This window comes from Triturus cristatus, chromosome 8 (assembly GCF_964204655.1).
Source record: "Triturus cristatus chromosome 8, aTriCri1.1, whole genome shotgun sequence".
In the NCBI taxonomy this organism is placed as follows: domain Eukaryota; kingdom Metazoa; phylum Chordata; class Amphibia; order Caudata; family Salamandridae; genus Triturus; species Triturus cristatus.
This window is the reverse complement of record NC_140591.1, coordinates 1,550,415,796-1,550,430,619: the sequence shown is the minus strand read 5'-3', so window position 1 is coordinate 1,550,430,619 and position 14,824 is coordinate 1,550,415,796. Positions and strand designations below refer to the sequence as shown.

The following is a 14,824-nucleotide window of genomic DNA, read 5'->3' as shown; positions in this document are numbered from 1 at the left end:
AGGGGAGGCCAGGACCCAGCTAAGTGCTTTGTCATTAGGGCGGCACTGAAAGGGTGGGCCAGAGAGGAGCCCAGGGTTCCAGACAGCAGGTCCCCTATCGACTTTCCCATTCTGAAGGCCATGTTAAATGTCCTAGGAGGAGTTACCCACTCGCCCGCATTAGTGAGTTAGTGGCTCAGTCCAAGACAGACAGGTCAGGGGACGCATAGGCATGTTGGATATTGGGTGGAGGGTAAGTTGACCATCCACCTCAGGAGGTCAAAAACAAACCAGAAAGGGAAGGGGGTTAGGTGGGGTTAATGCCGTTGGGAGACCCCAGATACTGCCCGGTTTCCAAAGTCGGGGAGTACATATCACTTCTCCCAGTGGCACCTGGTTATTTATTGATCCATGCCGACCTGGTGCCTCTAACCAAATTCCAGGTGGAGCGTTTAATGGGGGCTTGCTTGTCCAGGGCCGGCCTCCTCCAGGCAGATAAAAAATATTCCAGCCACTCTTTCAGGATTGGGTCAGCCGCCACTGCATTTACAGCAGGCATGGAACCTGAACGTGTGAAAAAAGTGGGACGCTGGGAGTCCCAGTGTTACAAACGCTATATCCGCCCTTGAAGGCGTCTGTGTAGCGGAAAATAGTGTTGTAGTGTTGCAGTGTTGTGTGCCACGTGGTTTGATGAGTTTTGTAGTGTCTAAGTGCAAAGGCATAATGTCTTTGAATAATAAAAATACTGAGTTGAAATGTGTCCTTTGTTTTATCAGGGTCACAAGTATGGGTCATTGGGCACTGTGCCATCTCCCAGTTGGCCCGTTGGGCATCGATCAGGAACTGGATGCGTGGATTCTCGCAGACAAAGTTTGAGTGGTTGGGTTTCCCTGGAATGAGATGGAGCAGCCTCATGAACAGACTGGAGCACTCGCTAGCGGCGCTGGGTGCCCCGCCCAATTTTTTGGTGATCCATCTGGGGGGCAATGACCTCACTACCTCTGGGAGGACTTTGCTCCTGTATGCCATGAAAACTGACTTGGGGGAACTTAGCAAGCGCTTGGGTCAGTGAGAGCTCTGGTGGTCAGAGATCGTGCCACGGAGAGTATGGCAGGGGGCGAAGTCTTGCGAGGCGGTGGAGCGGTCCAGGAGACAGGTGAACAGCTCCATGCGCAAGTTCACTCAGCAGAGGGGCCTGGGATTCATTAGACACGAAATGATTCAAGACAGGGTCAAGGGATACTTTGAGGCAGACGGGGTACACCTCACACCAGTAGGGATGGACTTGTTCTTGTTAGACTTGCAAGAGGTGTTAGCACAAAAGGGTTGCAGGTAAAGACTAGAGCGGTTGGTGGGGGGTCCTGGAGGCGACGGTTGGTCGTCTCCAGGGCTGTGGCGGAGTTACTGGGCGATCTGGAAGCAAATGGGTACAGAAGGGTCCTCTGCGCGGCACATAGGGGTGCCAGAGCCGAACCCCAGGACCCTCATGGGAGGTTCATGGAATCTATGTCGGTGCCCCGTTAGTCCTTCGGGCGGTTGTGGGCATGAGCAACCGGGAGCTTGCCTAGCTACGCTCCGCCCTGAAAGGGGTGTGAGTATAAGGGACCAAGGGTCAGGTGATCCAAGAAGGGGATCACCAGAAGGTGCAGTACAAAGGTGGTTCACCACGGTGCTGCTAGGCTCATCAGGCGGGCAGGTGGTGAGAAGGCTGCCTGCCCTTGGATCGCCCGTAAGCTAACCCACCAGATTACATAACATTGTATGTAATAAACCTGCAGCAGTTTTTCCCAAGTATAATCTTATGTGGTGTGTATTTATTTGTGGGCATTCATGCTAAGGGGGGGACCTTTTGCCTGATGGTGCTATGCGGCTGCCCGAGGCCACCGCAGGCGGCCACTCAGGAGGGCGGCCCACTAGTGACATCGGGCTCCCCCCCACATTTCCCCCCCTCCTCGGGGGGGTTGGCTTGGGGAGGAGTCCCCACCAGGGTCGCGGGCATGCCGCGTCATGTCTGGTGCACCGGGCAGGGTGAGGGGTACATAAGTCCCCCTCACCATGTTTTCTGCCTCTTGTGCACAGGACACGCCGCGGACACCACGACACGGACATGCTGTCTCCCACCCTACTGCTTACCGGGATTGTTGGCAGAAGGAGGTATGGCAAGAACTTTGTAATGTTGTACTTTTTCGTTGCAGGCGGAGTTACAGGGCGATCTGGAAGCAAATGGGTACAGAAGGGTACCTCTGCGCGGCACATAGGAGTGCCAGAGCCGAACCCCAGGAGCCTCATGGAAGGTTAATGGAATCTGTATCGGTGCCCCGTTAGTCCTTCGGGCGGTTGTGGGCCTGAGCAACCGGGGGCTTGCCTAGCTACGCTCCGCCCTGAAAGGAGCGTGAGTATAAGGGACCAAGGGTCAGGTGATCCAAGAAGGGGATTCCCAGAAGGTGCAGTACAAAGGTGGTTCGCCACGATGCTGCTAGGCTCATCAGGTGGGTAGGTGGCAAGAAGGCTGCCTGCCCTTGGATCGCCCGTAAGCTAACCCACCAGATTACATAACGTTGTATGTAATAAACCTGCAGCAGTTTTTCCCAAGTATAAACTTGTGTGGTGTGTATTTATTTGCGGGCATTCATGCTAAGGGGGGGGACCTTTTGCCATGATGGTGCTATGTGAGCTCTTGTAGGGTAGTATATACCATGTGCCAGTAGCCCCGCAGTATTACACAGGCCTATAACATATGCTTGAGGTCAGCATCCGGGAAGTGACAGCGGTGGCAGGTAGTATGTATGTCAAGGTAATAGTGATTGAGCTAGGCGGGAGTGAGGTACGCTCTATGCAACAGAAAGAATTGCATGTTCTTGAATCGAGAGTTCTGTGAGTCCTACTGGGAGTGCTCTGGAGCCTGTTCCATTTCTTATCATGTAAGGCTCACCCAAAATCCTCCTACTATTTACTTCTCAGCATGGTGAGGGGTGCAGCCCAGAGGTCATGAATGGCTTTATAGAGCCAGGTAATAAGGTGGCAGCCCGCGCCCATTGTGAGTATGGCCTGCAGGATGGGATGAGTGGTTGGTTCTGATTCAAACGTGCCCCAAAGGATGCGACAGGTGTCGCAGATCTGCCTGTATATAAGGAACTGTATATAAGTAACTGGTCTAGGGGGAGAGCATGGTCTGTGGTCAGCTGGTCAAGGGAGAGGAATTGGCCCTCAAAATAAAGGTCGCCGGTCGTGTGTAAGGAGTGCGTCATCCAAGCTGCCAGGTCTCCCGACGCAAGGAAACCCGGAAATCAGGAGAGGCCATTCAAGAGGAGGTTAGGGGCGTATGCCGGTTTGCCATGTGATTGGCGATATGTTCGAAGCATGCCAGACACAGTCTTACAGTTGGGCGAACCACTGATAGCTCAACCCAGAGGCTTGGTCTCTGGCTCATCTCGAGATCCTCTTAGATCCTCCAGTCCCAAGATGAGCTGGCACCCTGCTGGAGGTGGTTACCGTAAGTGACTATGATACACCGCAATACAACTAGGCAAAATTGATGCTCAAAACGTTTTTAAGTAGCAAATTAGTTGAATTTGCTAATGCTTGTTTGTGGTTGAGTAAAAAGCGCATGTAGGTGAGTAGGATCTGCTTCACATGGCTAATCAGGACCACAGCCTAGCTGCTTCCTCTCTAAAATGGTTCCCATGTACATTAGGCACATATCTAATTGGAATCTGGAGTGCCTTATACGCCCCTAGTATATGGTATACTATTTACCTTGGGCATAGGTACCTCAGAGGCCTACCAGGGGCTGAAGCATGTATTATGCCACCCCTGGGAAGCCCTCCAAAATGGCACCACAGGTCTGCTACTGCAGCCTGGGTAAGGGTGTACTTGCACCCCTTACAGTGGTATAGGCTACCTATATCACTACCATTGCACACAGATATAAAACCTATAAGTCACTCCTATGGCAGGCCTTAACAATCCTGAAGGCAGAGTGCTTGGTTTTTATGTGAGAGGGTGCCCCTGCATGAGCAGAGCCCCTCTGCAGCGTTCGGAGTACCTCCTCTGATGCGGTTTGTGGTGCAGCCTGACCATATACTCTTAAGTGCATTATAACCTCGCGGTAAATGCTAACTTTGGGATGGCTGCACGGAAGCATGTTGTGTTTGGTGTCAAACGCTTTGGAAAACTAGCCACCCGCCAGTTCTGGCGGCGGGGGTAGCATTCCACCCTTCTAGAGGGAGAGACATGTTCACACTGGTCTAACCCGGTAGGACTTTCTAGAGCCCTGGCATCACAAAATGGATGCCTCTGCCACAGACACGGGTCTGGCCTCCTGCTGCTGAGTGAAACTCTGGCAGGGGAGGCCTGGACAATAGGTTTCCTGTCCCAGGGAGGTGTAATCACCTCCCCAGACAGGCATATGTGTATTGGGGCTGAGCGGGGGCACTCTCTAGTGCTTTGAAGTCCTGCACTGGGGGCACACTTGGTGTCCCTGTGCATAGTCCAGTTCAAACCGGTTGCATGGGCTACCTGCCCCTGCTCTGGTGTGAAACTGGACAAAGGAAATGGGTGTAACCACCCCTCTTTCCAAACCCTCCCATAGGTGGGTCCCTAGAGTATGTCCAACCCCCAAACTTAGTATAAGTATGGGAACCCAGTCCTTGCGACTTTAGATTACCCTGGACGAAACTCTGCAATATATATCCTGGACCTTCGACGTTCTATCCTGACTAGAAGACTGAAGAAATCTCCCATGGAGTCAAGGAGTGACTCCCCTGCTTGGCAGGCACCAAAGAAGCAACTGTCCGGTCTGCAATTCCGAAGCTCCCGTTGGACACCGAAGTCTCTGCATCAACAGAGGTGGATTTCCTGACTTCCCCGAGGCTACCCTAAGTCCACAGCAAAGCTGAGGCCCGTGGCTATCGTGGGTGATGAGGAACCGTGACCCCTGGGCTCTGCATACTATTGCTGGTACATCAACTTCTTGTTTATCCTTGAAGTTTTGCTTTGGGCTCCGAGTAGCCCCAGCCTTGAGCACTGACTGCACTGAAGATCTCTGGCCTTCACTCCACGAGTGACCCGTGGGCAGGGTTCCAGTGCGACCGCTCAAGGCTCCTTTGCGATCGCTAGCCCGTTCGGTAGTGGGTTCCCACGAAGGCAACTCCTCTTCTGCTTGGGCTTCCCTGGTTGCTCCAGATGTGCCCTGACTTACCCTCGCTGGGTGAGTCCCTCAGATCTTGCTGGTCTTCACCGACGTCCTTCTTCTCATTCCATGAGACTTGCCGTTGCCAAGGCTTGTTGGGTCCAATCTGGTCGCCGACACCGCAGCACTTGACAGACTTTGTGGAACAGCTTGAATCCCGCTCGTGGACTTCATCAACCATCTCCTGGACCTCGTGGCTGAAGAGTCAAGACACCCGACAACTGACCTGAAGCACCCGACATCTGTGGGCATTGGTCCATCCTGCCCTCGGTCACTGGCAAGTGACCCAGACTCTGTTCCCTCTGCTTTCAGGTTCCTTCCATCCTAGATCCAGGCTTGGATCTCTTCGGACACTTCTCCTCTTCACAGCAGCATCAGTTCTTCGCCAGCTTCCATTGTAATCGACGACGCGACCTGAACCGACACCAAAAGACACCTATGCACCCGGCTTCCCTGGATGAGGTAACACGAGTACTCCGGTGCTCCCGTGGGTGCTAGCCCTAGAACTTCTTAAGTCCAAAAGGGTTTGGTCCTAACTGATTCTAAGTGTCCCTAATCTTTAAAATTCCAACCACGACATTGCCCATAGAAGCTAACAGGAACCCGCGGTTGTGTTTACACACTGCCCACGGCCCCCGCGGGTCCCCTGTGTCACTACCTTGGGTGGTTCCTTGGGGTCCCAGTGATTCTACAGGCTCTTGGCCTTGTGTCTAGTTCAGTCGTGGTTCTTATACCACTTTATTGGTATATGGTTTGGTATACCCCTAGGGCCCAAACGCGTATTTGTGCTATTACTGTTGATTGCTAACATGTAAATTAAGTACTTCGAACTCCAGTCTCATAAAGAGACTAGAGGGGTGTGTTTTATCTTAAATACATATATTTTAAATATATACCTGGTGTGGTTGTCCTTTCATTTGATCATTCAAGAGATTATAGACTGGTAAAACAAGCTACTTTACATTCCTTCAAGACTTAGCCTGAAGGCTGCTTTCCATAGCTACCACTAGGATAGCTTTCAATAAAGGCTGTCTTTAACCAATCACCGTAAGGGATTGTTTGTTTGGACTGATACAAGGTGCCCACTAGAACTAGTGGACAGCATATATCAGGTCAACTTCTCACAGCGCATATTTACTATACCATGTTGTTAGAATGGGGAACCTCTGGTTGGCACAGGTAGGTACTTGTGACATGCAGCGGTCCCTTCTTCTATTCAGGCGAGGGAATTACCCCTTCCGAACAACCCCTGCTCACCCTATAGGTAGTGTGGCGCGAGCAGTCAGGGCTAAACTTCAGGGCGCTAGTCAGTTAAGCATTTATGATCACACACAGTAAACCACAACGATCCCCCACAAATGGACACCAGGCGTAAGTTGTATCAAAAATACGGATGCTTTATATAAAAGATTCTTTGTTACGCAGGCATGTACAAGACCATCAATAACGGTTGCGAAATGGAAGCCACGAGATGATAATTAGGCACTGTTCTTTTCTTTGGTAACTTGTTCGATCGCGAGCGCTTCACAGGGCTCGGTTGAGTCGGTCCAGTCACGATGATGCGCAGTGCACCCGGGGTACAGTAATACGGGGAAATCAGAACGTTGCGGACCCCGAGTCCGATAGAGAGTTCACTGTACCTGGGAACGTGCGATGTTCTTGGACGAGTCTTCAGGGGAGATGCAGGTTCTGCACCTCGCGGGTCTCCGGATCAAGAATTCAGCGGGCGGCTCTCGGTAGACAGGTGCGGCCCAGGGCCTCCGACACGGACTGTGCGGGAGGTCACTGCGGAGGGCGGCACGGTCAGACTCAGGCTGGGAGGTGAAGCGGGGCGGACGGATACGTTACGACGTACGGGCGGCCGTCCGAGGCTTGATTTCACTTCCCAATTAGAAATCCGGCGGGAGGGCGAGAGGGCACCAGGTACGCTCCAGTGGCAGGCAGGTGACAGGGAAGCGGGGCGGCCAGACTCGATGGGTCCAGGGCGAGGGGAAGCGGCCAGGCTTCTGGGTGTCACGGCCCTAGGAGGGGTGGCAAGGTGCGCAGAGCACTCCGGCGGGAGAAAGCACACGGCTCGAGTTCTCAGACGAGCGGAGACACGGTGAACCCAGTGGTCCTGGGGTTCAGTTCAGGGGGCAAGCTCTTCTTCCAAGCCCTTGGAGATAGTTGAAGAACAAAGTGCAAAAGTCTCTTTCAGTCTTTTTCCTCTCCTTCCTCAGCAAGGCACCTACTGCAGGCCAATCCCCCAGGTCAGGGAAAGTTACTCCTCCTTCAGCTTTTTCCAGGTCCTTCTAGTCGGGCAGAGTTCCTTCGTGGTTCAATCTGGATCTGATTTCTTAGGAGCCAGGCTCCTACTTTTATACAGTGATTCTTTTGTTCTTTAGCGCCAGGGGGCCTGGGCCTGGCTCAGTCCAGTTCTGGAGTACTTTGTTTTGGTGACTCTGCTCTTTCCTTTCAGCAGCAGGGTAGAGACATCAGCCGCTCCACAGGGGGCGGAGCCGGCTTTGTGGTGGCAGAGCACAGGTCTATTCAAGAGTCAGGGTGTACTCCTCCCACCCATCCTGGTGCGATCTCTCTACCCACCACCTGGCAGCCAACCTGTCTCCTGGAATCCCCCAGCCCTGCTCCTGTACTGTTGCTAGGCAGAACCCACACCCCCAGCAGAGGCGGTCTGAGACGGTCAGGCGCGCAAAGGCTAACTTTCTAAAAGTAGCATTTGCAAACCCAGGATATTAAAATAACCTTTACTAAAAGATGTATTTTATTGTCCCGAGTTCAGGCATACTAAACATGACTTTCTACCATGCTCTCTGAGTCCACGGGGGTCACAGCGTGTAGCGATCCCCGCAGCCCATTCTGGCCTATAGAGAGCAGGTAGCCTTCAATAGTGAAAAACTAAAAATGGCTGTAATTCACTATTAAGACATGCCACACACATCAGGGCATGTCCTACCTTATGCCTACAATGCACCCTGCGCTTGGGCCTACCAGAGGGGTGACTAACATGTAGTTAAGGGAAGGTTTAGGGACTGGCAAGTGGGGACACTTGCTCAGTCAGCGCGACGGTACCAGACCGCGCGCAGGTTCTGCAGTGGCAGATCCTAGACACATTTTACCCCGCTGCTTCGGTGGGTGGCAAAATCAGTGCTGCAAGCCCACTAGCAGGATTTGGATATACAAGCCCTTGGCACCCCGGGTGCACTCTACAAGGGACTGACAGTAAACCAAATATGCCAAACGTGGAAGTCAATTCCCATAATACCTTTTACCATAGGGAGCACTTGCACTGTGGCACTGGATGGCAGTGGCACAGTGCCCTGAGCAGCTAACACCAACACAAAAACACATTGAGGCACCGACAAAAATGGAAGGGTGACCCACGCCAATGGTGCCAGGTCTAACAGATGTAAAATCTATATCTCCAGAACTCTCCTTGGATCTATTTCATTTTGGTGTCCAAAAATAGATAAAGATCTGCTCAATGTTTATAAATTGTGCTGGATTTCTTGAGCATCTTAGTTATTTCTTCTTCAATTGTTTTAGTGCTATTTAAATGATTCACACTTGTTTCTTTGTGTAAGCCTTACTGCTCAGAGCCCCGCTACCCAGGGTTGAGCTAGAGGGTTTAACAAACAAACCTACTCTTCCTAAAGTAGTTGGTGAGTGTATTACACAGCGAGGTCACACAACCGCACCATATATTGCACCCCATTTCCTAAAACAAAATATTTCAGAATTTATGCATTTGTTTAATGTATGCTTGTTTCTGTGGTTTTGTGTATTTTTCTGAGGTTAAAATTATAGACATTGCTTAGATAGGGGTCCCCGGTGTCAAGAAGTCTTTCACTGGTGGTGCCCAGAAGTCAAAAGGTTAAGAACTGCTGCCTTAGGGTACTGAAAAAGTTAACTAGGCTGTTATTTATAGGTATTTTAGGACTAATGCTTTAATGTGAGTGTTTTGTTGTCCTCTAGAGGACAAAAACTGGGTGTAAACAAGGATAATAACAAGTGCTGTTTACATGTGTTGCATGAAAACATTCCGTTTATCACTTTAAAGCCTGTCCTATTGGCGTTGCCAAAGCAGGGGAAAACCTAGCTAAAAAAGATTGCTTTCTTTAAAGAGTAAGTATAGGAGAGAAACAATTGAATGTGACTAACAACCTGATATTAGAGAGTACATTTGAAAACGTTTCTCATGCATTACAAAGGAAGCACTAGGTAGGAGGTGGAAGGATACACAACATAACATTACTGCTCTTGGTGGAGGCAATGACTATTCAATGTATATTTTAAAGATTTGATTGCAACATGTGAGAAAATTCAGTTACCGGTTGAGGGGGGTGATAGCCTACTCAAGCAGCAACCGCAATCCTTGTTAGGGTGAGGCACAAGTAAACCCTATATTAACCTGTGATCAACCCTCTGGTAGCTTGGCACAGAGCAGTCAGGCTTAACTTAGAAGCAATGTGTCAAGTATTTTCGCAGCACTTCAAACAGTAAGAAAGGGACAACACAACACAAGAGAAATCCTACACCAATCCAATTTAGACAAAAAGAGCAAATTGTAACAATTAAATCAAGACCAAAACTACAAAAATCCAATCAGTTGAACCGGAGATATCCAATTTTAAAGATTTAAGTGAAAATCACTCCAAAAAGACCAAAGCGCTACTCGCAGCTATCTGGCCATACGAGACCGGGAGAAAGTCAGAGGTTTAGGCCGACTGCAATAGAGCGTAGGTCAGATACAGTTACCAAGTTAGACTCGCTGAAAAGTTACTTTCTCAGTCTAGCTAAAAGATTCCCATTTATGGTGGAGAGGGCCACGAAGAGCAGAGAAGCATCGTGGATGGCTGTCGATGTAGCTCGAAGAGGGGACATGGCATCACAGAAGTTTGTGGCTGTAGTGTGAAGATCCTGTTGTCATTGCAGAAGATTCGCAGTAGCGTCTCGATGAGCGGTCAATACTGTAGCGCGAAGAGTCGGGTTGATGGAACTTCACTTTGGCGGTCTGTGCGAGTGACAAGTTTCCGGTGCCAACAGGCCATTGCGGGATCGCGCAGAGCCCAAAAAACTTCAATTAAGCCTCTCTGAGGCCACACCAAGGGTCCAGGAACTGAGGGGCACCACTTGGGGGTCAGGAGCTGGGTGCTGTTTGAGGAGGTTCTGAGCCTGTTATGTCCTAGTGGCTCTGAACAGGAGGCCAGCAGATTGGCCCTTGGAGTCCCTCTACGAGTCCTGAGTTCAGATGCAGATCCAAATCCCTTTGACTAGGAAAGGAGGGCAACAGGGCAGCAAAGAATCAGGACAACAATCCAGGAAGGTAGTAGTCCAGCAAGGTAGTAGTCCTGCGAAGAAGTAGTCCAGCAGGGACGCAGTCCAGCAGAGTGGCAGTCCTTGTAGCAGCACAACAGTCCTACTTCCTGGCAGACCCTCCATGGGTCCAGAAGTGTATTGAAGAATTGGTGTCTAAGGTCCAATATTTATGCCAGGTGTCTCCTTTGAAGTGGGAGAAGCTTCTAGTTGTTTCCCTTATTTCCTGCCTCCCCTGCACTAGTTGCAGACTAACAAAAGGGGGTATGCAGCCCTTTGTGTGGAGGCAGGACACAGCCCATTCACATGTAACTAGGGCTGTGCCCATCTCCGTCCTCCCATCATGCCAGCCATGGCCCATCCAGGCACACCAAAGATTTCTATTGTGTGTGGCTGTCTAGCAGGAATACATAAAGCCCAACTGTCAGCTTCACCCTGTCATGTGACCCAGAGGCAGGCATTTTCTAAATTGTAATCAAAATCTGACTCCAGCATGAGAGAGGATTTTTTATTTCAAGTCCAAAGACACCAAACATGAACTGATATCCTGCTTCTATTTGGAAATGATCACTTATTAAATAAACTAAGGTAACTCCAATGTTATCCTATGGGATAGACACACTTAGCAGTGGTAAAAAACGAATGTAATAGTTTCACTAACAGCACATGTAAAATTAAAAGTACATGTCTTTCTTTAAAATACAATGGACCCTGCCTTCCGGGTTGATTTGGAAATGGGAAAAGGCTTATTTTGCCAGGTTGAAATGGCAGCTTAAAACTGCACACACAGACTGCAATGGCAGGCCTTACATGTTTGAAAGGGCTACATAATTGGGTGGCACAATCAGTGCTGCAAGCTATCGAGTAGAATTTATTTACAGACCCTGGGCACAGGCAGTGCCACTTTACTAGGGACTTACAAGTAAATTAAATATACCAATTGGGTATAAGCCAATTCTACCATGTATTAAGGCGAGAGTACATGCACTTTGGCAATGGTTAGCTGTGGTAAAGTACGCAGAGTCCTAAAGTCAGCAAAAACAAAGTCATGGAAACAGGAGGATGAAGGCAAAAAGTTAGGGGAAATCTACACCAAGGATGCTAGGTCTAACACAACCTATGTTGCAGACGACTGCGATGACACACTAGACCTAAAAACTGTTCAAGAACTTTCCCTGTTTGTGTGTGTATTAAGTAGTGCAGAAAACCCACTATGAGTGATGTGGTTATACTGCATCCGTGGGATGGCTCAACCGCATAGCCCTCTAAAACGTGTATTATTACTGTCACCATAAGGCTAGTGATGATTGTGCAATGAAGAAAGTCAAAATGGGGGCTCTCCCTTACTCCACTCAGCGCCTTCTTCTGCTTCCAGCGTTAGCGCTATGAAGTAACTGGAACTCTACTTACAGCGCTTTACAAAACTTCTCATTAATAAAAGAATAGAAGCTCAGGTTTGTAGCAGCCTGAAGATTTCAACCTCGGGGAATTTTCTTTTCTGAAACGGACGTGGTTCGGTTTTTCTCTGAGAGCAGGACGGGCCTTCCTTGGTTCTGATGTAAAAACATGTGGCAGACATTTAAACGGGAGTGTGAACCACTAGGTAAACATGTGAGTGTGAAGCATATGTAAACAAATGAGTGTATTGGTGTGGAGACTTGGACACACACTGCCACCTCGTGTTCCCAAATGGTCTTCGTCTACTCTTGAATGCTAAAACTTTGAGAACTAGCATATAAAAGGGCAGGACCTCTCTGTTCAACATGCAGCGCCTTGAGGACACCTTCCTGAGCCGCGCTATACACCCCCACTCAAATGAATATAAAATTATAGTACAAATGGGTTTTAAGTATTAGGGATAGTCATAGTTCATAAGCCACATACAGCATACTGTGCAAATGTTTAACACAACCCTTAAATACGTCTAATGTTAGGTTTATTCAATTTACATATGCCCATAATTGCTCACCAGATCACTCGATATCAATTTTAAAGTTTGGCGCTGTTATTTACCGGATCAGTGCATTGTGGGACTTGTAGTTTATAGTTACTTGTGTGACCACCACACCTAAAACAATGATTTATATACATAAGTATCCGGACTGAAAACACTGCACCTGGACGCCACGGAGCTGTTTACACTGCTGTGGAAGTTTGTTGAGCTGCGGCTCCCTGGGGACCTATGGAAACACACACACACAGTAAGTTACACGCATGGCTCCGTCCAACGCCGCGACAGGTACCCGCCTCGCGCTCTGGACACACGGTCAAGGCCCCTCTTTCATTTCTACGTGCCATGGAAGTTACCTGAAATGTTGGCTGTGGGGGTCTGCGCTCTTCACTGCTGGTCCGCTCTGCGCCGCTCTCGCCCGCGCTCCCCTCTCACCACGGTATGTTGGCATGGGAGCCGAGGCGGCAGGGGGCTTTATATAGCCCTGGCAGGCCGCCACCAGCACTCGCCGCCCCCCCCCCCCCGGTATCTGCCGCAGCTATTTATACAATCCTGTGTCACAGACATGTCCCGTCCACTCTGTCCAACTGCCCTGCAAGGGTGCTGTTTTGTCTTTGTGTTATGCTAGGGTGTTGTTGGCATGTGTACAGCACACAAAGGCTATTGGTATGGCATTGTAGCGCTTTGCTGGACAGGCAGTGCCTCCTACAGGGCATCCATGGGCGCATGGTTGTCAGAGTGTGGGCTGTGGTGTTGCCACACATGCCCCTGCCTTCAGGGCAAGGTGTTTACAGACGAGGACTTTCATTTGGCTTGTGACGCTGGAACAAATCCCAGAGTGGGGGTGCAGCCATCCATCAGTGTTACATCACTGAACTCATAGGGACTGTGACACATCCAAACGCCACACAAAGAACATGTGTAGCAAATGTGTTCAGCGGGAGAGTGGTAAGGGCGTGTTGTGGAGCTGGTGGTACATTTTAGAGTACACTGTTTCAAACAGATCACAGCGCCTTCTCCAGTCAAATGGGCACTACCTTTGCACAGACATACAGTTTTACTGATTCTACAGAGCACAGAAACTGTAATGTGTGCATATCGGGTCTCGGTGAATATTCATCATTCCTGCATCACAAGTAAAAGTGTGGATTTGATTTGATGCTATAAAATGTTTGTTTCCATCACACGTTAGAATTACAAAAAAATGCTCTTCGTTTGTTCTTTCCTACCTCCTGTTATATTCTGGCATATTTGTGTAGTTCCTTCACAGGTATTTCATTTTCGTTGTGTGTTGGAAACAATGGCATTCTACAGTCCCTCTGCTCCCTGCACATCAGCCAGATTGTTACCTTGGTCACTTTCACAACATGCTCTCACTTTGCAGTCAGAAAAAGTAAACACCAATCTTCATGCTAAAAAATAAGCAGTAATTTCTCAGAAGACAAACTGACCCAGGTCTTTGAAGCCACAGCAAATGTTAGAAGAACACATTTTAAAGGCCTCTTTATTGTTCTTTTACCTTCTGAACTCCAGCATGGTTATTTTAGGGTGCTGCAACACCCCAGCATCCCTGCTTCCAGTGCCTATGCCTTTGGCTGCCGAATGTGTTCAGAGACCCCAGAGCCTTCGTTTTTGTGGCTGTTAGCTTGGATGTTGTTCTCTGAGTTGTATGGATGTAATATTTCCAGGACCCATTCATACCAGTTCTTGTTTGGTCCAATAATACCAGATCACCTGTGTACTGCATGATGGGGAGTCTGAGGTGGCGTAGTTTGGGTGGAAAGATGTTAGCTTTCAATAGTGCCTCTCCTAAGTCCACAGTGTACAAATTAAACAGGGTGGGAGCAATCGCGCAGCCCTGTTTTAACCCTTTGTTCAAATAGATCTTAGCCATTGCATGTGTCTGCGGGAGCTTGGTACGGACTTATGTACCGGTATGAAGCGCCTTAATGGCCGCCACGAGTTTCCTCGGGTGCCCCACTTTGCGAGTTTTGCCCAAAGTGTGTTACGGCCAATGCCTTCAAAGGCAGCGCTATAGTCAACGAAAACAAGCATAAAGTGGTGGTGAAGTGGCCTCTGTGACCCTGGCTGCCAAATATGACAAGACAATAGCTTTATCCATGCTGGATGAGTTGGGCCGGAATCCCGTCTGATATTGGGGTATGATGTGATTTTCATTTATCCAGGCCTCTAGCTCTTTCAAGAGCACTTTTGCAAATGCCTTGCCATCAACGTCCAGCAGGGCAATCAGCCTGCAGTTCTCCGGGCTGGAGGCGTCTCCCTTTTTAGGTCTCACCTGAGTCAGCGCGCATGCGCTGCGAGGCTTCTAGTAAGGACTTTTAACTCGGAGCACACGCTCAAGCACACGCTTGTGCATGTGCTCACACGCT

General features: G+C 49.5%; 1 protein-coding gene across 3 annotated transcripts in view; it reads right to left on the bottom strand.

The window, feature by feature from the left end:
- The window catches only part of LOC146806119 (GPI-linked NAD(P)(+)--arginine ADP-ribosyltransferase 1-like), a 76,217-nt gene extending 63,283 nt beyond the window's left edge, over positions 1 to 12,934 (bottom strand). The window contains exons 1-2 of one of the 3 annotated variants that reach the window (XM_085623451.1): positions 12,791 to 12,934; positions 12,497 to 12,663 (exon numbers count right to left, since the gene is read on the bottom strand). The gene's annotated coding sequence lies outside the window, so the exon portion shown is untranslated. The remainder of the gene's footprint in view (positions 1 to 12,496; positions 12,664 to 12,790) is intronic. The other 2 variants (XM_085623450.1, XM_085623452.1) reach the window with 2 other exon arrangements.
- Positions 12,935 to 14,824: the final 1,890 nt, after the last annotated feature.